Genomic DNA, 24,777 nt, shown 5'->3' on the forward strand with positions numbered 1-24,777 from the left:
AAGGAATGCACATATGGATCAAATAGAATAATTAGCCAGCATTCATAAATATGGTAAATGATCAAACAAGACAATACATACCACAATTATATCAATATGATGATACATTAAAAGATTACAGATTTGTATTCTACTATAGCTACATCAAATTAAAAATGGTATTTTTTAATATTATGAATAGAATAATAAGGTGCAACTACAACCATAAAAAGCTGATCACATACAAAATCAAATTATACACAAAATTTACTATCAAGAAATATATTATTCATAGTGTTTTCATGATTTTATATGGATATGATGTTTATTTTGCAGAGATATTAAAACAACATATTGGGGTTTTTTATATTGTAGAGAGAAAAATATGTTTTTTATTACTGTTGTCATTGTGATTAGGGATTCTATTGTCATTGTGTCTATCATCTCTTCTTAGGTCACTTTTTCATTGTTGTCTACTAATGGCTCTATAGTGCGCATGATATTTGGTGACAAAGTAGGCCCTTTGCCCCTTCTTGGACTTGTCCCTTCTATTATTTATGTTCCCTATTTGGCCCTTGCTTTTGGGGTCCCTATTATTCATTTGATTGCATGTTCTCTAGTAGCTTCCTAGGCTACTTCTTTTGGTGGCATTAGGTTAGGAGGGCCTCCCCTTCCAAAATCTTCTAGTAGATTCAAAAAGAGTTATGCTCATGCTACTAAGTATTCTTCTATCAACCCTCCAAGAGTTAAAGCTCATCCCATTTCCTATGCCAAAACCTCACTTGTGGTAGTTAGTGGCCTTGACATGGTGGAGAATATTGACTACTACCAACATCATGGGTTGGTGGGAAGATTTGTATATTTTTTCCTTCTCTCTCAAATCTTCATAGTTGAGTAACTAGCTATTGGAAACCCCTTATCTCTAGTGAATTTGACCTTTACACTTGTGCTAAGAGTTTCTTTATTGTTGTATTTCCTTCTTCTCAAGATTGAGATCTTATTGTGTGCAAGATGTGGGCTTGGAGGGATCATTCCCTTTTTTCCAAACCTTGGCTTCTTTCAACCCCCTTATAAAGCCACTCAATTGTATTCAATATGGGTTTACCTTCATAATCTCCCACTGCACTTTAAGAAGATGTCTTGCTATGAGGTTGTTGGGAACTCCATTGGGTAGTTCTTAAAGGGCTATGACACTATGGTAGCCTTGGTCCTTACTACTTTTGCTCATATATTAGTTGACTTGGACTTACCTCAACCACTTCTTCGTGATGTGGTGCTCATGGTTGGGGATCGGTCATGGACAAAAGCGTTAGACTATGAGGTCCTCCCATTTTGTTGTCAACATTGCTTTGCCAATAATCATTTAGCTTTGGATTGTGCTCTTCTATACCATAAAGGTGTTGCTAGTTGGTGGAAGGCTGCTTCTAACTATTTGATTATTCATGTTGATGACTCCCTCTTGGAGTCCTCCTCTAATATCTCCCATACTATTGATGATGATGTTACCCCTATGGATGTCCTTGATGTGGCACCTATTGTTGTTCATGATCTGGATGCTATGTGTAATGCCCCACCTAAAGATCCTTAGTACAAGGATAAATAAAAGCCAAATACATTTTTTTTAACAAACATGGATCCAAATAGAATCTATATGCAACTGATAAAAAGGTCACAATGGAAGACTTAAACAAGCAATCCATGCAACTAATGATCTTCGAGCATCACTACTTACTAACATGTTTGAAAACCAACTATGAAATTTTCAACAAATAAGAAACCCTATCTGTCAAAACCTAGGAAGGCACACAATCCAGTAGGGTGTCCAAAATACTCAAATGTACTTCCTGATAATGCACAAAAATGCTACTTGTCTTCTACGTGAGGAAGTACAAAAATATAGACTCGAGTGAGGAAACACTTGCTCGCACAAGCAAGTATTATGACCTGTGTGAGGAAACTCACTACTATGCAAGGAAATGTTCCTTCATGTGAGAGACCTTTCTTTTATGCAAGAAAACATAAGGCCATGCAAGAGGGTGCTTGGCCACACATGCTAGGACTTTCATGCATGAGGAAGAACCATGTTACGCTTGAGAGAATGTATTCTCATGCAAGCATCTAGCTATACCTACATGAGAGAATGCTTTCTTCGTGCAAGGAAAAACATCTTTGGCATGAAAAAGGATGACATCAATCATGAAAATCATAAATGGAAACATGGTTAGAATAATTCCTCCATAGTGGGGAGTGCCAAAAAAATATAAATCGAGGCTAAGACACCCAAAAGCATGGAAATGAAAATGATGTGAAAATAAAGGAGAATTAAGCACCTAACCATCTAATCCATAGCATCAAATCATAAGAAAAATTAGCATTGTAGTAAACATGCATGTGCATACATCAACTATCACAATAAATTGAAATAAAATAAATCACATGGAAACATACTCTAAAAGATACGAAGAATCATGCAAGCATCCAACTTTGGAATTGAACATGGAGGAAGGCCAACTTTGTACATCAGTCCCCAATAGTGGTAAAGGTAGCTGTGCCTCCCAACCATGTGGAATTGGTAGGCCCACTCCCGCCATGGTGATGGAGATTATGATCCAACCTCACACACACACACACACACACAAAATAGTCATCCATGGATAACACTCACGCCAAATAGTACAGAGGACTAAAACCAAGATCATGAAATAATGCAATACAACAGGTCATGTTCAAACACTATATGGGTCTACTATGTATGAACTCTAGTGGAGAGTAGATTGCTTAGCATCGTGGAGCCCAAGCAGAACATCGTGTGGAAAATATCCCTTGGGAGGCCATCATACTGTGTCCTCAAAAGGTAATTGTACAAACACTTTCCCTTGGATATACCGCTAGGCTCATACCCTTAGATCAAATGCCAGTACTCATATTTTAATTATCTTAGTTTTCACTAGTACAAAACCAACAATATGTGACTAAAAAAACCTCTAAAATTTGTATATATGTGACTAAACTTAGTCACGTGACTAATAATAGTTAATATCCAATCATTTATAACACTACTAAATTTACTACTAAGAAATTTTAGTCATTTATATGATCGCTAATTTTGATCATTGATTTAGTGGTATATTTACTAGTATATAAATTGGTATATTTAGTAATTAGTTTAGTAGTTGCTTTAGTAGTTGATTTAATCATGTGGCTAGTCAGATATTTAGTAGTATATTTGATAGTTGATTTAGTGACATATTTAGTAGTATATTTAGTAACATATTTAATTCTATATTTGATCACATATTTAGTATTTTTAGTCACATGTTTAGTGGTATATTTAGTACCATATCTAGTAGTATATTTGATTGAATATTTAGTAGCATGTTTAACACTGTATTTTCTCATAATAGGGCACAATGGAATTGAACCACCATCCATCTTCTTGTAAAGAAGGCGCTCTTCCATTGAGCTAGCATAGTTTAAAGAATGATCATGCAATGTGTGACTTTCTACATTGTCTTGGTTCTTATCTTTTGAGTTAATTCCAATAATTTCTTTAGTGATTTATACCTAGTTTCTATGTATAATTAGTCTACCTTTATCTTTATTTTTTCTTAGATGGAAGTATAATATATTATTGTACTTAGAAATAGCCCATTCAATATATATGGTAGAATTTGGCGGGCCCATAAAGATGCATGACACAGTTTTGAAAAAATACCAATGCATTTTTGAGCTGCTTAAATTTGATAGCGGGAGAAAATTCTTTGATCATAATTATACATTCATAATTGTACATCTATAATTTTAGCTCAGGTGGAGGCACACCAACATTTTCTGCCACTTTGGGAGTAGAATTTTGACAAAAAATTTGATTAGATGAAAATGCCATTTTTACTCGCAGTTGACTACTATAGACAAGAAGATGTTTCTTCGTCAATACTTTCTAAAAAGCCTCTTCTATCTATAAAAGGGAAGCCAATCAAAGATGAATCAGTGTGCCTCACAAAACTTCAAAAAATAACCAAAAATATTTCATATTCACAACAAAAGTTCAAAACAAAATGTAAATGACATGAAATTGCACAAGTATAGTATTTTAAATATATTTATTATCTTAGGATCCACATATGCTAGAAATTCTAACTGATAAAGATTTTAGCAACTATTCCCATACTATAAGACAATGGAACTTTATAATAGTGACAAAACATACCTCCAAAATTGTTGTAATGGTTACCTAATAGTTTCTAATAAATTCAAATGACTTACAAGACCAACACTTCAACAACTTATGCTCAAGATGATAGAAGCATAATTAAATCTATTTTCTTCTCTCTTTGATGGAATAATTTGACTTTATCAAGTTTTTCGCATTGACCAAAATCTTTGACTAGATCATTTGTAGTGGCTTCCAGTGGTAAGAACATTACTAAAAGAGACTTTATATTTTTAGGCTTTGAAAAATCTTACATAACTCATCCATTATTTTTTTGAGGGATCATGATTTGAAGCCCTCTATCAATTTAGGGGTAATCAAATGTTGCATAATCAAAATCATGTTCCCCTTCATCATCACTATCTTTGTGATCAAGGTATGCATCTATAGAAGGAAAATTTATGCTCCATTGATTTTGCCTAAATTGCTTTGTTTGCTGCCATATCCTAGTCTGAGTGTTGATATTTGTTCCTAGTAAACTTATTATTTTAGATTAAAAAAATTCCCATTCCCTTTTTTTTTCTATCTACATTAGGGGAGAGAGTGACACCTTGAGCATGCTGAGTGTGTCCTACTTCTATGGAATTTTCAAACACAATATTTTTTGGAGTGTTTCAACCACATAAATTTTTTCTATCCAATGTAATGGAAAAGTATTTTTTATTTACTTCTTTTCTTGTGATGTTATTGCCTCCTGTGATCCATCATTAAAGGATAAGTTGTAACATACAAGGCACTAAAGTTGAGTTATTGTACAGAAGTACATGATGCACAAAATTGGAGACAGATCATGGTTTATGTTGACTCAACAAATAATACAATGAAGATTGTCTCTAATAGTTCAATATTTTCTTAAATAGGTTAACACTATATTATTATTTTCATTTTAGAGAAATATTTAGAAAGATAATTTGAAATATAAATACAAAATAAGATATATAACTACCCCAATATTTGAAGATCTTGATGTAGGAGCATCCTAGGTGTAAGATTAATCTTGCATCACCAAAAAATATTTTCTTTTTAGTCTTTTCTTTTTTAAGGACTAGTAGACAAGATGGTTATTATTTATTGGAACTTGTTATTTTTAGTAAATTTTTCATACAAGCTCAGAATGTTCTCATCTTCTACATGAAGGTTCATTTTAGAGTTATAAGCCTCCCATAAAAATCTCATTGCTCCAACTTACGTATTGGAGAAGCTATTGAGGATTTTTTGTGGAAATTTTATAGAAAAATCTCCAGGCTCACTATTGGAGGCCTTATAGTGCCTAGATGAGGTCTAAAAACTTGAAAGAAAGGTTTTTACATCATTATGGGTAAGTAAATCAGGAGCAGGTGTTTTTGAAAAGTGGTTATAATAGCCAATCAGAGCAATGGTTCATGAGTTATGGTCTTTCAAAATTGGGCTACTCGAAATATCTAAAATAATTGTCAAAGTTGTATTTGGCTGACTCTATATGTATTGTTAGGGTTCGTCGGCCCTAAGTATTAAGTTTCAATTTCTAGAACCTTTTCAGGTGGCATAAAATTGCCTAAAATAGCTCTAGGTAGTAGTTCATAGCTTAGTCTTGTATATTACTGTAATGAAGGTGCCCATGTGGGTTAGCATATTGTACTTGTGAATTCTATAGTTCCAAATTTGCGATGCCAATAAGAAGTCCATATTTTGCTCTCACATTTGATGTTGTTTTCTTTCTTTTTGTTATGGTTTATGGTATTAAGGGGAGAACCCTTCATCAAGTGGTATCAAAGCTAGAGTTCTTGAGTGTGTGGACAAATCATCGACTATCAAGTAGTTCATGCTAGGACTGTGGTTTGGGTTGAGCATGTAGATAGATCACCAATTGTGAGGAATTTACACTAGAGTTTCAACAGAAGTGTGAGAATGCCTCCACAAAGAGAGCATGGTGGAAGAGTTGTAGGTGTTGCACCAAAGGGTTTTAGAGCCCTCCAAAGACAAATGAAAGCATTGGAAGAACAAATATGTAGAGAAAAAATCTTTCCATAAGAGATGAAAGTGAGGATGAGGAAGAAGAAGAAGAAAATGTTGAACTGGAGGCATTTCTAAACCTAGAGGAAGAGAGGCTTTTTAGGGCCATCTCCAACATTGGTAAAAGATCTAAGTTTGAAGTTCCCAAATTTTTAGGAAATCTTAACCTAAGGGAGCTGATCAATTGCATCAATGAATTGGAGGAGTACTTTGAGTATGAAGATATTGATGATCCTAATAGGGTCAATTTTGTTAAGGAAAAAATGAAGGGACACGTAAAGATCTAGTGGCAGGAGGTTCAGTTAGAGCAAAATAGAAAGGGAAAGGAAAAAATCACTAGATGGGATCAAATGATAGCTAAATTGAAAAGACAATTCATTCTTGTGGATTATGAGCTTGATTTTTTGAAGAAAATGCAAGGGTTGAAGCAAGTGGGAAAATCTATACAAGAGTATACTAAAGAGTTCTACTGAGTTCTCATTAGAATTGGCCATGTAGAAGTGAATAAGGAGAAATTTTTCCATTATCTTGATGGGTAAAGGCCAAGCATTTAGGAAAATTTGAGTCTAGTTCGAATGAAAAGTATTAAGGAGGCATACCAGTTTTCCCTAAGAGTTGAGGAGAAACTAAGCAAGAAGTTTGGAAACAAGAATAATAGAAGAGGTCGATGTGGAAGATCTGGTAGACGATCTTATGGTGACCATAATGATGATTAGAAGAATAAGGATAAGGCTAGAAGTAGTAGTTAGAACTAAGGAAAAACAAATCCATTCATTTCCATGATCAGAACAATAGAGATTAGAGAGGAAGAGGTAGAGGAAAAGGATCTAGAAGAGGAGGCTTCTGTGGAAAATGTTTTCACTATGGAGAAGGGCGGAGAAGGGCATAGAATATTTGAATGTTCCCAGCACTAAGGAAGAAAATATCAAAGAATAGAAGGTTGGAAAGAGTTACACATGTTGATGAAGATGCTAGATCCTCACATTCTAAAGATACTGAAAGGGGAGAAGTCATAGTTAATAAAAGATTCCTGTTGAGTGGTGAGAATGAACTTGATCAAAGAAGGAGCTTGTTTCACACAAGGTATAGATGCAAAGGTAAGTGTTGTGATGTGATCATTGATGGTGGAAGTACTAAAAATTTGGTGTCACAAATGATGGTCACCAAGTTGAAGCTAAAGAGATAGAAACACTCATATCCATACCGTATTGCTTGGGTGCAAGATGACTACAAGGTCATGGTCAATGAACAATGCTTAGTGAAGTTCAAGATTGGAAGCTACTAGTATGAGGTACTTTGTGATATCATACCTATGGACATATGTCATGTGTTGCTAGGTAGGTCATGGTAATTTGATAGGCATGCTATACACAATGGGTGAGCAATGACCTACACTCTGACCAAGGATTGATTAAAGCATAAGTTGAAGCCATTGACAGATAAAGAAGAAAAGGTATGGAATGCTACTAGAATATTTTTTGTTATTGGAAAATAGTTTCTCAAAGCTATGAAGCATGAGAATATGTGTTTTTCTATAATTCCAAAAGGTAGTAAAGAAGAAGTAGAAGAGGTACCTACAGAAGTTGTAGATATGTTGGGAGAGTTTTTTAATATCAGATATTATACCTAATGGATTGCCCCCAATGAGGAAGATCAATCACCAGATGGATTTGGTTCTAGGAGCCAATTTGCCAAACAAGGCAATGTACATAATGAGACTAGCATAAACTAAAGAGGTGAGCAGACAAGTTCATGAGTTGTTGTAGAAGGGGTTGATTTGAGAAAGTCCGAGTCCATGTGTTGTAAAAGTTGTATTAGCACCTAAGAAGAATGGAGAATAGAGGATGTGCATATATTCTCACACTATCAACAAGATCACAATTAAGTACAAATTTCATTTCCAAGGATAGATGATATTATGGACTATTTGAGTGGAGTTGAGTTTTTCACAAAGATAGATCTGAAGAGTGGGTATCATTAGATTTGTATAAGAGAAGGTGATGAGTGGAAGACTTCTTTCAAGACAAAAGAAGGATTGTACAAGTGGTTAGTCATGCCTTTTGGGCTAACTAATGCACTGAGTACTTTCATGCCACTCATGAATGAGGTACTAAAGGAGTTTCTGGGTAAGTTTTTTATTGTTTACCTAGATGATATTTTGATCTTTAGTAAGACATTAGAGGAGCATTTGATCCATATTCACAAGGTGTTTGATAAGTTTAGGGAAGAAAAGTTGATGATAAACATAAAGAAGTGTAGTTTTGTAAAGGAGTTGGTATACCTATGATTTTTAGTCTCAGTAGAAGATCTAAAAATAGACCTAGAGAAAATAAAGGCTATCCTTGAATGGCCTACTTGAAGAAGGACGACAGAGGTAGGATATTTTCATGGACTAGCTAGTTTTTACAAAAAGTTCATAAGAGGCTTGAGCATTATTTGTGGACCCTTGACTAAACTAATGTGAGGGGATAGGAAATCATTTAAATGGAATGTAGGAGTAGATAAGAGTTTTAATCTATTGAAAGAGAAAGTTACTAAATAGCCTGTTTTAACACTTCCTGATTTTAACAAGGTGTTTCAAGTAGATTATGATTCTAGTGGTACTACAATAGGAGTTGTTTTGAGCCAAAAAGGTATATCTATTTATTATTTTAGTGAGAAGTTGAATGATGCTCATTACAACTATAACATGAAATAAATGCTAAAGGAAACTAAGCTAGAAACTAAAATGACATTTTCCTTAAAGCTTAGAGTAATGCTATGAACAATAAATCTACTTTAAAACCTATACTGTAGGAATAGTTTAATGATTTTGTTATCAATGGTTGTAGGAACAACAAAAGTGTACTTTGCAAGGAAACAAAATAAGAAAAGTAAATCTATTCTAACAAAATAGTTCACTCACCAAGTGGGCCCCCTTGGATGAGTGGATAGAAAACAATCAAGTCTAAAGGTGGAAACTTGAACTCTATATTTTATTCATTCATAATAAGAAATTACATTTGAAAACAATATTCTACTCTGTTGAATTGAAAAATCCACTCTACTTCCTTCTAGTCAAACTAGGAAAAGATCAAAATCCCCTTTCAACGTTACAATGGAAATTATTTAAAGGAAAGATTAAACAACTTCCTACTCCTACGATCACTCCATCAACATAGATCAATTACAGATCATAAAATTTACAATAGAAACACTTATTAACTGCATATAAAGTCCCCTAGGAATATAGTAGGTTGAAGAAGCTATCTTTTTGTGCCATCATTAAAAAATTCACACCATGATCTGCTTACATGGTTATTCATTAATCATCCAGTTTGCTTTGACTCAGTGCTAAAATGTTGTCTTCAATATGCATGACAACACCTGCAAAACATTAAATGCAACAACTTCTACATAAATGCATTCATTTCATCATCAATGTTAGAAAAGGTATAATGTTCAAATTATCACTCTTACAAATCCTACGACTGTAGCAAGGAACCTACCTAAATAGAGCATGGATGAGGAAATATTTATTAGCATTTAATATCCTTCATTAAACCATAATAAACCATAGATTCAAGAAAACACAACATAACTAATCAATCTATACTTCAATCTTCATGTCTTAAAATATAGATAATATATTCATAAAACATAAGTTATTTTGCTTAAAAGATAGAGTCATAAACTATTTCTTGCAAGATAACTATTTAAAACAAGATAAAAAGTTCTCAAAATAATCATTGGTCACTTCTTGCAAATTGAAGCATCTACTCCATCATTTGACTTTTTGAAGCAATGATAAAATGTTAAATTAATTTTGCAGATCATCTCCTTTCTTCAAGGCCCATTTTAGTTTTCCAATTCTAGATTCCTCTTGGCTTCATATCATTTATAGCACACATAAAAAAGTGGAGGATACATATTCCTTATGCTAGTTGTTGTCTACCTATTGTAAAGATGTCAGTGCCACACAAGGGGCATATTAACTATGGAATTAATGGTGCATCTTTTTGGTCAAGGGAGGATCACCTGAGACTGGGCAAAATGCTTCAAAACTTAGTGCCAAAAATTAATACTAAACTCTCTTACAGGGAAGGGGAATAAAATTATGGCACATGCTTAACCTAATGGGTAGAAGAATGCACATAAAGAAAAGTAGGGATGCACTCCTATTACTTTGATTCATCGCCTAATAGTTGGTAGAGCTAGTAATTGGTTGATGCTTGCATTACTCAAAGATTTGTTTCCTTGCACTTCTTAAATAAATGAAGGTAGATATCTTTAACCTCAAAGCTTGAAAGCACAAGTATATGTCACACACTTTACTTAATAGGAAGTAGAATCTATAGAAATAATGGTAGGGATGATTGCCTATTCCTCTGAATTGTCATTAATATGGGTAGAGAAGGGAGTTAATAAATGCTTATTGAACTTCCTACCTCAAAGCACAAGTAGAGATATCAACCATAATTGTTGCTTCCTTGACACGAAGAGCCATAAGCATTTGTTCTTGTTCATAGAGATCTTTGATTTGTTATAAATTTGTAATATTAGGAAGACATAAATGGTAGGTAGGATGCTTCAAGTAGCTCAAAATCTAAAGGTCTAAAATAGCCTATGACAACTTGTATGTTAATATACATGCCAATCATGACTATTTAATTGCTCTCTGATTACATAGGAAAACAACAACACCACAACATCTGTAGGTGGTGAAAGCAAGAGATTTTTATTATCTTTGACCACCCTCTACTTGGCATCAACTTGTTTTTTCTCAATCAAAAACACATTTTTAAAAGATACAAAACTTGCAAAAAGAACCATGAAATCTCTTCTCTCTCAATTTGAAAAACCCACATAGTTGTTGTATATTATACTCAAAAACAATGTATTGGCCTGCAACCATAGGAGCAGTCTCCAAAACTATCACTTTATCCTTAGAAATGTTTTATTTTTGCAATTTTTTTGAGATTGAGTAGTGTGAGAGCATGACAGAGAGAAATGAGAGTAGTATTATGTTCAATAGACCCCAAGTTCTTTTTTTTTATGTCAAATATATTCAAATGTATATCTATTTTAGCATTTATGTAATTGTTTCATGACATATCCTATTCTAGTTTATCTCCTTGCTTATGGAACAAAGGATCTAACTATCCCACCATTGAACATTATCGCTTATTTATAATTGAATCTAATCTATCTACTCCATCATTTGAATTTTTGAAGCAAATATAAAATGTTAAATTAATTTTGCAAGTCATCTCCTTTCTTTAATGCCCATTTTAGTTTTCCAATTCTAGACTCCTCTTGGCTTTACGCCATTTATAAAGAATCAAGTCTCCTTCCTAATCCAATTATTGAATTCCAAGACCAAATATTGTCCTATATTATCACCTTTCCCCATAATCTATCTTGTAGTCCAAAGTGGTATTTTTCCATCTCCAAGGTCTCTATTGATCTATATCTATGTAAGAGTTCTTGCACTTCAGCCACCATGCATTTGCATAAGGTCTCTAGAATTTCTAAGTATGGAGGCATTTTTAGATTTATAAGTCTAGGTAAGCCATTTGAGTTGTGGAATCTTCCTTCTTGGCTTGCCTTTTCTCCCATGTCTACTTTATTTTGAGTCTTTGTTAAAGTAGCAAAATGCTTTGCCTAGGCATACCTTTCATGCATCCCTTATTTTTTCCTTTTTTTTATTGAAGTTTTTGAAATGTACTTGCTAGAATTATTTCTACCCAAATTCTGATATGTGATTAGTGGTGTGCATTATGAGCTATCTATGTACCTCAAGCTTTGAAATTGTCACCTATTTGCATTGTTCATCTAGTCACCGCCTTGCATGAATAGGCAACCATTAATGCTCTGGTGGATGAAAAATCTTCCAAAAGGTTTTCATGGTAAAAAAAAGTATCATATAAGATCGAGGATGTGGTTTCATGTGGACACAAGTGTGCAAATGAAGATGACAAAAATGGCTTCCATTAATGAGGGAGTTAAGGTTCCAAACTCTAAGGGACCCTTGCCATTACTGACAAGGATTATTGTATCTTGTAGAGGACATTTTACCATGCCTCTCTAAACCCATTCCACAGAAAGAAGATGATTTTAGCTACAATTTAGGGTGGAACGGTGCTCAATTACTATGGGTTATCCTAAAAAAAAATTATCCTTGAGGTGGTGGCCATGGTTGTTGATCTTGATGCCCTTTCTTAGTATATAATGGACTAAAAGGGGGAGCAAAATGATTATTATGTAATATTCCAAAAACCTAATCCAAATTTCATGACTTTTGGAGTTTGAGAACCACAATACTCAATTAGCATGGGTTTTCCTTCATACATTTCAGTCTTGAGTTGGCACTTATCATGGATGTCCCTTTTTTAATGTTCAATGAACTGAGAGAAAAAACAAAAGGATTAATATTAAATATTCAAAACCTATAATCTCAAGTTGTTCCTAACTCTAGTGTTTGAGAAATTAGATTTGAGGAAAAAAATCCTTGAACTTATAGGAGGTCAAAGGGTGGAAGCCCAAAGATCTCACTTGCTAAAGGATGAAAACATTGTTGGCCAAAGGAGCAATTCTTATCTAGAGGTCACTTTTGAGTGTTAATGATGGTCAATATTGGCGATATTTGAGGCAACATGACACTTATATTTTTTGCAAGAGAATAGACTAGTGAAGTTGAAGTGTTTAATGGTGGAACATCACATATTCATCTTGTTTACCATATTCTTCATCTTGTTTATGCAATATGAAGTGAGTTATTCTAGATCCCAGATTGAGCAGTGATTACTTTGTTCTGTTCTTGTAGCATTATTCTTGACTAAGTAGACTAGTTATAGTTTATTGTTATGGTTGGCTAGCCATTCTTTTTTTCATTATAGCCATTGTATTTCACCTAGAGATTGATGTGGTAATATAAAGTTGTATAGCATTTTGGTCCTATTTATTATTAACACATTGTAGTTTATCTTCAATTATGGGTTTGATCTGTGATCTAGGTGAATGTTATTCCAACATAATATCATGGAGAAAATTTGTGTTGTGATTGAATTTTTATTTAAACCAAAAGGCCAAAGCCTAGATAAATATATTAATAAATTATTAAATAGGAATAAGTGATTACAAGAGAGCCATAAAGACATAAAGAAACAATGTAAGGAATAAAAGTATCTGAAACATAAAGATCTAAATGCCTAAGGAATACTTTGTATACAGTGAGAAAGGAAAACAAAGTAAAGAGAGAGAAGCTCCTAATTAATCTTCCATACACTCATGAAGATGCCTAAAATGATCATGACATTTCCTACTATAGGATTTAACCTTAGCAACTGGATAAAGGGGGCATGTGTATGTCAAATGAGAGTGAATAATGTAGTGACACGAATCTTGATTATAGTTGCAAACCTTGAATCTAGGTTGTCCTTATGATGAGCAAGGGTATGAGTGACATATCAAAAGTCTTGCATCTCTAGAGAGTGTTTGATGAAATCATAGACCAAATCATGTAGTCAACATGCTACCCATTTTTCTTTGTTGAGAAGCCCTCCAATAATTGCATCATTGGACCACATATTATAGTTTTGAATGGTAATGTATAAATCATTGTCTGAAACTACACCAAGCCTTACAACCTTATGTACTAACTTTATCACATCATTTTTAGATTGAAGGAAATCAATCACATTGAAAAGGAAAATGGAAAGAACTTGATAAATGTAAATTGATCTATGAGTTAAAGGGGCCAAGACATCTTCACCAGTTACCAAACAAACATTTCTTGCATAGTTGACACAATCCATATGAAACAATAGATTGAGATCATCATTTGAAACTCAAACTATGAGAGCATGTTGACCATGAAAAGGTCAGAGTAATGCCCAATAATTGTACTAGCTATAGTCCATATTGTAGATCTGGTAGCGTAGACCAACTCTAATCTTCTTGTTGTTATCAAGATCAATTCTGATGATGCCATGAATTCCCAAGATTTCAATTTTTGGACAGACCTTATCTACTTTTGATGAGGACAACTTAATCTCATGTTTTGGTTTTGGGGATGGTAAGTTTCAAAATTCTTTTCATATTATCTTCCCATTTTGTTTTCATATGACACTTCAGAAAGTTCATAGGAGACAAAGTGAAATGCCTATCACTAACAATACATTCTTATTACATTGTACAACTTCAACTCATGACCAAAAATTGTTTAGTTTCTATCCAGATGGTAATTTATGCAATGGATTTGAAGAAGCACTAAAACAATACAGGGAAATAGTCCCCAACTATGACTTGTTTATTAGTAAGGATTTGTATTTCATTAAGCTTTGATGTTTATCATAAAATGCAAATGTAGATTGGCTTGTGCATTAAAATCTTGGGCTCATAAAGTATGTCTTTCTCGAATGTTTGATTGGGTTCATATTTATATTGTTCTTATATGCAATAGGTATTGAATATAGTTATGCCATTTACTAATGTATTTCAAATTTTTCTTTTTCTATTAGGGCTAACATCTTTTTCACCAATCATCAAAGCAATGATCCATATTGTGGAGCAAAGTGGGGGGCAATACCATGTTCTTTTGATAATTGTAGATGGATAGGTTGTAAATCATTAATTTATGCTTCTTTTCAAATGTACTATTAATTTAACAAATTGAAACTTCTTTCTTCTTTTTGGATAAAAAGCATTTACTTACTAGAATTCTTGAATTATATGTAACATACACTTACAGGGCACACATTGTCCTTATTGTTTATGCTTGTACCCATCCTTAGACTCTCTTTATATTGATAATTGATTTCCTAAATTTTTATTTTTCTATAAGTCTTCCTTTTTTTTGTGTGGGCATATTGATGATTTTTTGCTCATCCTTTTCTTGTATGTATTCTTCCTATCAACTAATCTAATGCAAGTTAAATATTTATAGGTAACAAGAAGTATTGACACTAAAAGTAGTAACCTGAGCCCACAAGAGCATAATATAGTCATTGCACTAGTACAAGAAAGGTAATCCCATGTACATGATTTGGTTGTATTTTCAATGCTAATAACTATTCTATAAACTTGTAGCTATAATGCAAGAATTGCTATGACTCATGAAGTGAATATCCACTCTCAATTGTCTTAGTTGGTGTTAGTGATGGACCTTGCCACTTGGGACATGATGCAAAAGTTTGACTATAACATACAAACTTGGTCTTTTAACAACTTCTAGGTAATTTATTAATTTTATTGGTTTTGAAAATAAAAATAGATATAGTTGACATTGTGAGTGTATATTTTTAGAAATCTATTCTTATGTTAAAGGTTTTACTTATGTTTCTGTAGTTTGTGAACTTTACAACACTCATGTCTAAGAACATTCCTATTTCTAGGAAGAAGACTGAATTTGCACTCACATCACTAATGTAAATAACTACTCAATACAAGGCCACAATAGATCTGATAAAGGGTACTCTCCTTAATACCATAAACCATAATAGAAACAAAGAAACAACAAAAAATGCAAGAGCAAAATATGGACTTCTAATTTGTGCCACAAATGTGGAATTACAAAATTCAAAAGTACAATATGTTAACCCACATGGACACTTTCATTATCGTGATTTGCAAGACTAAGCTGCAAACTACTACCTAGAGCTATTCTAGGCAATGTTTGGGCCTTTCTTAAATAGGCAATTTTATGCCACCCAAGAAGGTTCTAGACATTGAAACTTAATACAGAGGGCTGAAAAATTGTAAGAATACATATAGAATCGACCAAATACATCTTTGATAATTATTTTAGATATTTCAGGTAGCCCATCTTTGAAAGATCATAACGCATGAATCGTTGCTCCAATTGGCTATCATAACTGCTTTTTGGAAGTGCCAACTCCTAATCTACAGTCTTGGAATGGCACAAGTGCCCTTCTATTGAGTTTTTGGACCTCATTTGAGCACTCTAAGGCCTCCAACAATGAGCCTACAAATTTTTCTATAAATGTTTCCACCGAAAATCCTCAATAACTTCTCTTATACTTAAGCTAGAGCAATGATATTTTTATGGTAGGCTTATAACTCTAAAATGAAACTTCATGTAGAAAATGAGAAAATTCTGAGATCATATGAAAAACTTACTATAAATAGCAAGTTCCCATAAATAGTAACCACCCTGTCTACTAGTCCTTAAAAATAGAAAAGATTGAAAAGAAAATATTTTTGGATGATGCAAGACTACTCTTACACCTAGGATGCTCCTGCATCAGACACCTAGGGTAATGTGAGAAGTGACTCTGTCACATCTTAGGTGTTCAAAGGAAAACCAAGACGGTTAATCTCCTCACTTGCTAGCCATGTTGAATCCTCTATTGGCCTCCCTTTCCATTTGACTAGGTATTCCTCATAAGTTCCATTCCTTGTACTTTTTCCAATACAACTATCCAATATATCCTCAATCTCCTTTGTAGCCATACTAGCTACTAGAATATTCCATTGTGCTTCTGCAACTTCATCTGAGTACCTCCTTCATAATACTTTGTCAAATCTAAAATATTAAATATTGGTGAAATATTCAATTTAGTAGGAAACTCCACTTCATAAGCATTTCTTGGAGTACTCCCGTATATAATCTGGAGTGGTGATTTACCAGTACTCTTGTTGATAAAATTATTATATACAAATTTTGCCTATGGTAAAATCAAATCCCATCCTTTTGGCTTGTCTCCAACCAAACATCTTAGCAAGTTTTCTAAACTATGATTCACAACTTCTGTCTATGGATGATGTGATGAACTAAACATCAAATCTATCTTCAACTTCTTCCACAATGTATGCCAGAAATACCCAAAAAATTTGGTATCTCGATCTAAAACCATACTCTTTGGCAAACTATGTAGCCTCACCACTTCTCTAAAAAACAACTCTGCCACATGAACATCATCACTAGTCTTCTTAAAAGGAATAAAATGTACCATTTCTGAAAACTTGTCAACCACCACAAAAATAGAATCATGCCCACATTGCCTCCTTGGTAGTCCAAGAACAAAATCCCTGTTGACATCCTCCCATGGCTTCTCTGGTACATGTAATGGCTAATACAACCCTATATTATGCTTCACTCCTTTCATCATTTGACATTCTACAACTTTGTACAAACTTCTTCAAACCTTGCTACAACTATGGCTAGTAATAATTCTTAGCAACCAAAGCTATGGTCTTATCTCTGCCAAAATGGTCATCCAATCCTCCACTATGCTTCCCTTTAATGAGATTCTCTCTCACTAAACTTCTTGGAATGCACAACTGGCTTACTTTGAAGAACATACAAATCCTAGATCATGAAATCCAACCACTTTTTCCTATCAAGTGTAACAGGTTTTGTACAAGCCTTCCATGCTTCACCAAAATTAGGATCATTTGGATACAAAGTACCAAGTTCCTTGAACCCAACCACCTTTATTTGCATTTCTATCAGCAAAAGTTGTCTTCTACTAAGATCATCTACAACTCTGTTAGAGTTCTCACTCCTGTGTTTCAAAAAAAATGTATATCTCTACAAAAAAATCAACCACTTCAAATGCCTTTGGTTTAATTTTCCCTGACTATTCAAATATTGCAAAGCTTGATGATTAGTATACAAAACAAACTCCTGACAAATAAGATAGTCTCCACTTCCTTAATGCTTGAACAATAATATAAAATTCCTAATCATAAACAAAATATTTTCTTTTTACATCATTCAACTTCTTATTGAAATAAGCAATAGGTCTACCAGCTTGGCTCAAAACAACTCCTATTGTACTACCACTAGCATCACAATCTACCTAAAACACCTTGTTAAAATCAAGAAGTGCTAAAATTGGCTGCTTAGTAACTTTCTATTTCAAAAGATTAAAACTCTTATCTACTCCTATAGTCCATTTAAATTCTTTCCTATCCCCTCTCATTGTTCTAGTCAAGGGTCCACAAATACTGCTAAAACCTCTTATGAACTTTTTATAAAAACTAGCCAGTCCATGAAAATATCTTACCTATGTTGCACTTCTTGGAGTAGGCCATTCAAGGATAGCCTTCACTGTCTCTAGGTCTATTTTCAAACATTATGCTGAGACTACAAATCCCAAGTACACCAACTCCTTCTTTACAAATCTACACTTCTTCAAGTTTATCAATAACTTTTTGTCCCTCAACTTATCAAACACCTTACGAATATGGATCAAATGCTCCTCCAATGTCTTACTAAAGATCAAAATATCATCCAGGTAAACAATAAAAAACTTACCTAGAAACTCCTTCAGTACCTCATTCATGAGCCCCATGAAAGTGCTCAGTGCATCGGTTAGCCCAAAAGGCATGACCAACCACTCGTACAGTCCTTTTGTCTTGAAAGTAGTCTCCTTCTCATCACCTTCTCTATTATGAATCTGATAATACCACTCTTTAGATCTATCTTTGTGAAATACTCAGATCCACTCAAATAGTCCATAATATCATCCATCCTCGGCAATGGAAATCTGTACTTGATTTTGATCTTGTTGATAGCACTACTTTGTAGCCACCCTCTCAAGCTTACACTCCCAGGTTGACAAATAAAATGAAGTTAGTATGTTATTCTTTGGAAAATACATGATTCTATCTAATCATAGTGTCAATGTAGAAGGATGTATAATCCTTTATTACTAAGGTATTTAGCTGACTGACCAACGACAATGTCCAATGGTGGGGTAGTTGAATCCTTTGTCCCATAAGCACATAGATAAACTAGAATATGATATGTCATGAAATAGCTTTAGAAGAAGTAGAATCTCAACTATTCCAAAGTAACAACCGATAAAGAATATTTGAAGCCCAGATGTAGAAATTAACTACTTTGAGGTTAAAAAGAGCATCAAAACAAATTGAATATTTTCTCATGTTTCTTAAAAGAGTAAGAAATGTTCAATGGTGGGGTACTTGGATCCTATTTTTATGTGTTTGATGTTTGAACTTTTTCTTCTTTCTACTCAATATTTTCATCATGAAATAACAATACAGTTCTCATTCCATGATTTTATGAGTATTTTAGGATTTTTGCTATTTCTGGGTTTCTCCATATTTTTTGTATTTTTAATCCTTGTAATTGAATCTCATTTATAGTTTTAGTTTTATATGTCAATTCCATGTAAATGGAATGCAACTCTGTTACATAGTGATTGAATTTAAATATTTAGATTAATTAAATATTACAATGTTCATGGATTCTTATGTTCATGTTTTGGAATGCTTAAAGCATTGTGTTCTTTTTCAGCGTCATAGCAGGCAACAAAGGGCTCAATTGACCAAATAGTGTTTTAATGAACACCAATAAGAGGGCCAAAACCTTATCTTTATATGATGGATTAGAGTTTTTTTAACCATGTTGTGGAGCATTTCCTGGAAGCATCTCTAGTATTGGGAAATATTTATGACATTTACCCAGGCAAAATAGGCACAAAAGTGTTCCCTACAGCTTAAGATTATTGCTCATCATCCTTAAAAAGGGATGAAAAGCATTGTAATTGAAAAATTGAATAGAAACTTGCTTTGTATTGACCTACTTTATTCATTAATATAAATTCAATATGCTTTATATCTATAGTTTGATTTCAAAATTATGACCATCAAAATATAAAAACTAACTAATTGTTTTCTAATTTGAATTTGTAGATTCAACACTTTTTCTTTACAAGAGGTCTTTTCTCTAAGAAGTGTTCTAGAAATGATGCTTTCATCAATCACTCTCATTACCATTTCTCGCAAGAAAGCCACTATGTTTAGGCTTTTAAAAATTAATTGGTATCAATATGTAGATGATAAAAGGCCTTTGTAAATAAGGATAAGACAACATTTTTATCAATAGTAGCACCCTACACTATTCATATAGCTCTCTCCATTGTTTCTATTCAGTTATTCCTTTTATTATGGTAATACTTCAATGCTTGGACCATACAGCTATCATGCTGCCAATGGTTGTAGGTTGCTTTTTTATTTTCATGGTCTATGTATAGAGTAGAACTAAACATCAACCTTTTATTTCATAAACTCGGCTACTATTTTAAAAACAAGCCATGCTTGCTTTTTACTTTCGAGAATTCAAAATGTTCATGTAGAGGCACTTTGTTTTTAATCTAAAAATCTTCTCTTAGGATAATTACATGCACTTTACTGTCTCCAAGGAACCATGGAGGATGACTCTCAAGCTACCATGTACAAAACACGAAAAGTGGATGTGATGAAATTTAAGATTTCCATTCAATACAAGTATTGTTATGTGGATGAATAAAGAAATCCTAGTGCCATTGCATTTATCTACAAAAACTTCATTAGTTTCATTTCCTCGATTTAATGTGAAATATTAAATATACCTTAAAATACAAGGATTAATGCCTTGAATACACTTCTAAATCCAAAGTCAAAGCTCAAAGCATGCCAAAAAAAAAGTTAAAATTGTTTAAAGTGATTAGATCCATACACCAAATTTATAGTTTACTGATGTAATTGAGAAAATATTTATCCATAAAATTGAGACTATAAAAAAATCTTAATAAATGATGAGAAAGGACATATATTTGTGTCTGCTAGGAGATCATATATTCATCTATCTTGCTAACTACATGAAAATTCAATTTTTTTAATAAAAAAGGAAACCAAATTAGTGATAGTTCAACAAGAGATTAACCACTTGGGCCATAATGTGTTTCATAAACAATAAAGTCAATTGGCATGTTGTTGAAATGCAACTTTTATGTCAATTATACTTGCTCATTTTTCAAAATAACCATAAGAGAAACCTTTAAAATGACCATGTAGGTAACCTATTCCTGTAAATTTGTTATTATTTAATAGGGATCATGCCCTAGAATTCACATAATGCAAAATAGATTATGATATTACCCATGAAAATGTGTCCAGGGGAAACAAAATGAAAAGATATGCATAGTTTCTTGTAGATTTTGAGCTAATAAGGCTCAAGGCTCAAGGCTCAAGCATTAGCACAAGTTGATTTGCATATCAGTGTTCAAAGCTTATACAAGGGAAAATCCTCCATGAAGAGAAATGCACCTACTACTAGTAGCCATCAATCTCAGTAGTAAGACTAATTGGATAATGGATCAACTATCCCTACAAAAGGTAGAAACTCAATAGTCTCGCCTCTATGGAGCTAACAAGAGGATATGCCAAACCAATTCAGAAATGATTGTAAATTTGACTTATGGACTCTGAGATGCCTAGGGTTCTAATGGAATGCCTCCACATTATGGAAAAAGAATGTGTGCAGAGGTTTTGTCAAACCCTTAGACCTAGGGATCGGTAAGATTTCAAATTTTGGTCCATGGCAGTTGATGGAAGTTGATATGCTTTAGGACAAATAAAAAAAACTAGGATATGTAATTTATCCCTAAGTTTCACAAGTAATAAGTATAGGGAAGGACCATCTAACAATCCAGTAATAGAGAACTAGTTTTAGACAAAGGATATAATAAAAGACAGAAGATAAAAGAAATAGTGAAAAAATAAAACTCAACACACTTGTTGTGGCTTATACTAGATTTGGAGATAAACAACATGGGCATTCTCAGAGGTTCAAGGCTCTCTAGACATGCTTTCCACATCAAACAACTATATTAACATGGACCACACCTTGCACAAGGCTACTTGCCAAAATAATAAACCCTCCATATGGATTTTTTAATCTAATAATGATCGATGCTTGATGGAGTATTCCAGAGGCATTGAATGATGGTGGTTAGATGTAACATTTTATTGAGCAAAAAGATAGATATATATCATCTTATCTCAAAAGAGTCGGTGGAGATCTTTGTGTAATAATACTTCTTACCTCATACCACCCAAAAAAAATGAGAAATAAGAGAAAAGGTCTACAAGATGAGTAATAAAAACAAGCTAAATTTAACACCAGACCTTACCTAGTACTAGTGTGTGTAAAATGACATTCAGTTGAACAATATGTTTTGTACTAGAAGCAATAGTAGGTTGGATATTATTGCATACATTGTGATCCATTTGTGACATGTCATTAATATCAGAAAATAAAATTCCCATTTAATTCTCAATTTCTACATGAGCTAAAGATGCTTTATATGTGAGGTTAGCAAGAACAACTTGATTAGCCTCCATGTATTTCTTGATAATATTATCCATTGATTCAAGATTTCTCTTCCCTAGCTGCTACATAGAAACTTGTATTTTTCCATTGTGATGTGAAATCAATGGATCTTCCTTTGCAATGACTCTTCTTGGCTTCTTTTCAGGTCTACTTGACTCCTCTGGTAATTACCAAATCCTATTTAGCATAATTCTTCCAACTTTTATTTGAGACCTTTTTACAAGATCAAAATTATCTTCTTTTGCAAACATGATTTGTAAGTCCTAAAATGCTAGAACTTGCTCCTTACTTTTCAAGGTCTTGTAGGGAGTTTCCCAAGGCTTAGATAGCTTAGCTTTGACCTAGAAGTATCCATCAAAATAATTCCAAACTCTCTTTCTCTACCAATTTCCAAACTAGTTATATGCTTCCTAGTAACCCTTTTGTGCAATTAGCCCTCTTATTAAGGTTTTTGGCCATTAAATTGTAAAATTTCTTAAAAAATATCAAAGTAGCTTCCATTCAGGATACCCATTTGGACTCTATGAATGATTTTTGTGGTTTGGACCTCTAACTCTGTCTATAGAGCACATTTCCCAATAATAAGGGTTTCTACAATTTTTATGGCTTTCATTGGTTGTATGCAAGAAATGATCTTGTAACTCACTTCAACTGATTGGTGGAAACTCCTATCTATAATTAAAGAACCTCCATTCAATGATCTTTCATATCTAAAATAAATCATGTCTTTATCTTCTCTCCCATGCATTTGGAAAGCTCATTTTGCCATTCATTTCTAGCTAGATTCACTATTAACCTGCTTAGGACTTGTTGGTAAAATTTACCAGTTGCAATTTTTTAACTCCAATCTTTGTATTTTATAATACAAGGATTCTACTCCTATTCCCCAAGGTTTCATCAATTTTCAACCATGGAAAAAAGAAATAACCTCCATTTTCCAAAAACTGTCTAGTTATGAAGGAAAACTGGCATAACTTAATAAACTTGAAGAAAACAAGTACAAAAATCAATGAAATGAAATCAAAACCTCTACATATGTACCAATGGAGTGCGAATGACTATTGTAATAGGGAAAATAGTAGGGGAAATATATGTATCTATGTGCTCTTAGACTTCAAGGGGCTTGGTAGTTTCAAGAGAAATGAACAAGAGGATATGCTTCTCTCTGGTCTCAATTCTATGGTCAACAACATCAAAATTTTCAACAAAAAGGCATGTCCTTTCTCTCTAAGCACTATATTTTCCACTATTTTTTTCAAATCTTAGTCACCTAGATATGGTTCAAAAAATGAAGAGCAAAGGGGAACTAAGTTTATATTGGAATATATAACACAAATACCAATTTTTTCTACTATAAATTTTCTTTTGGTATTATAGGATTTTCACTTAGATAAGGAAATGGAATCATCTTTCAGCTAGTTCCATTGATTGATCAATCTAAACAAGCAGGAAAAAAGGTTATTTAAAAGTCTATTCTATATAGACATCAAGGATGTGGACAAGTATGACAGAAGATCTCATCCAAGAGTTTTATGAGAATATTTCTCTAATATGCAAAAAATTGCAAGAGAATGTCATTTTTAAAATGTATAAGAGAAAGGTGAGAATGTTTCTATGGATCCTTATTATAGATCTAAGAATTATATAGAGAGATTGAGTGAGCTATCATATGTTGTGATGAAAGAATCAATTTCTACTATAAAAGTAGATTCACCTTATTGATGGATTTGAAGCTTATTATAGTTCAAATTACAACCAAAGACTAGACTTGTATTGATAGCAAGTGAGTTGCTATGACAGTTCATGTAGTGCCTCTCCCATTTGATTTTTGTAAGCCATCCTAATGGATGCAACCTTGTTGATCTTTCTTTGCAAAGTGATTGTGATTGGGACCATGAGTGGTCTACACCCTTAAGGTGACTAGATTTATGTTACTATGTTAGTTGATTTGATTATGCTTATGTCTGATTTTAGAGATTATGATGTGTTAGATGGTTTCACTGAGGTTTGTGCCAGTGGTTACCAACATTGATGTGGTATCATGATGTTGTTCCATGATTACCCTAAGATGTGTGCAGAGATTGCACTATGAATTATTATCCTGCTACACTGGACTAGGTTCATATAGCAGTGGTTAGTCATGTATTTGACCATGTTCACTTATGTGTTTTAAGTTCCTTTTTATGTTGTTTAAACAACCATTATTAAATGCTTAAATAATTAGAAATGAATTTTCCATGTTAGATTACTATGTTGTTCAGTTGATCATATCTGCATGATGATGCCTTTTTTGAGATGACGATATGTTTTATGATGATATCTGGTTATCTAGTATTTGGACCTATCCTCTGATTATGTTTATATGTTGGATTTAATTATATGGTTATTTACTTCATTCTTTCTTTGTGATACTTCATGTGAAAGAGAGTGATGTAAATGGATTATTTTAGTATAATTAAATAAATGG

General features: G+C 33.2%; 1 pseudogene; it reads left to right on the forward strand.

Annotated features, from left to right (window-relative positions):
• LOC149553021 (E3 ubiquitin-protein ligase RGLG1-like) overlaps positions 1-19,459 on the forward strand; it is a 147,473-nt pseudogene extending 128,014 nt beyond the window's left edge.
• Positions 19,460-24,777: the final 5,318 nt, after the last annotated feature.

The sequence above is a fragment of the Cupressus sempervirens genome, chromosome 6 (genome assembly GCF_028749045.1).
Source record: "Cupressus sempervirens isolate cs-2001-9-10 chromosome 6, ASM2874904v1, whole genome shotgun sequence".
Lineage (NCBI taxonomy): Eukaryota > Viridiplantae > Streptophyta > Pinopsida > Cupressales > Cupressaceae > Cupressus > Cupressus sempervirens.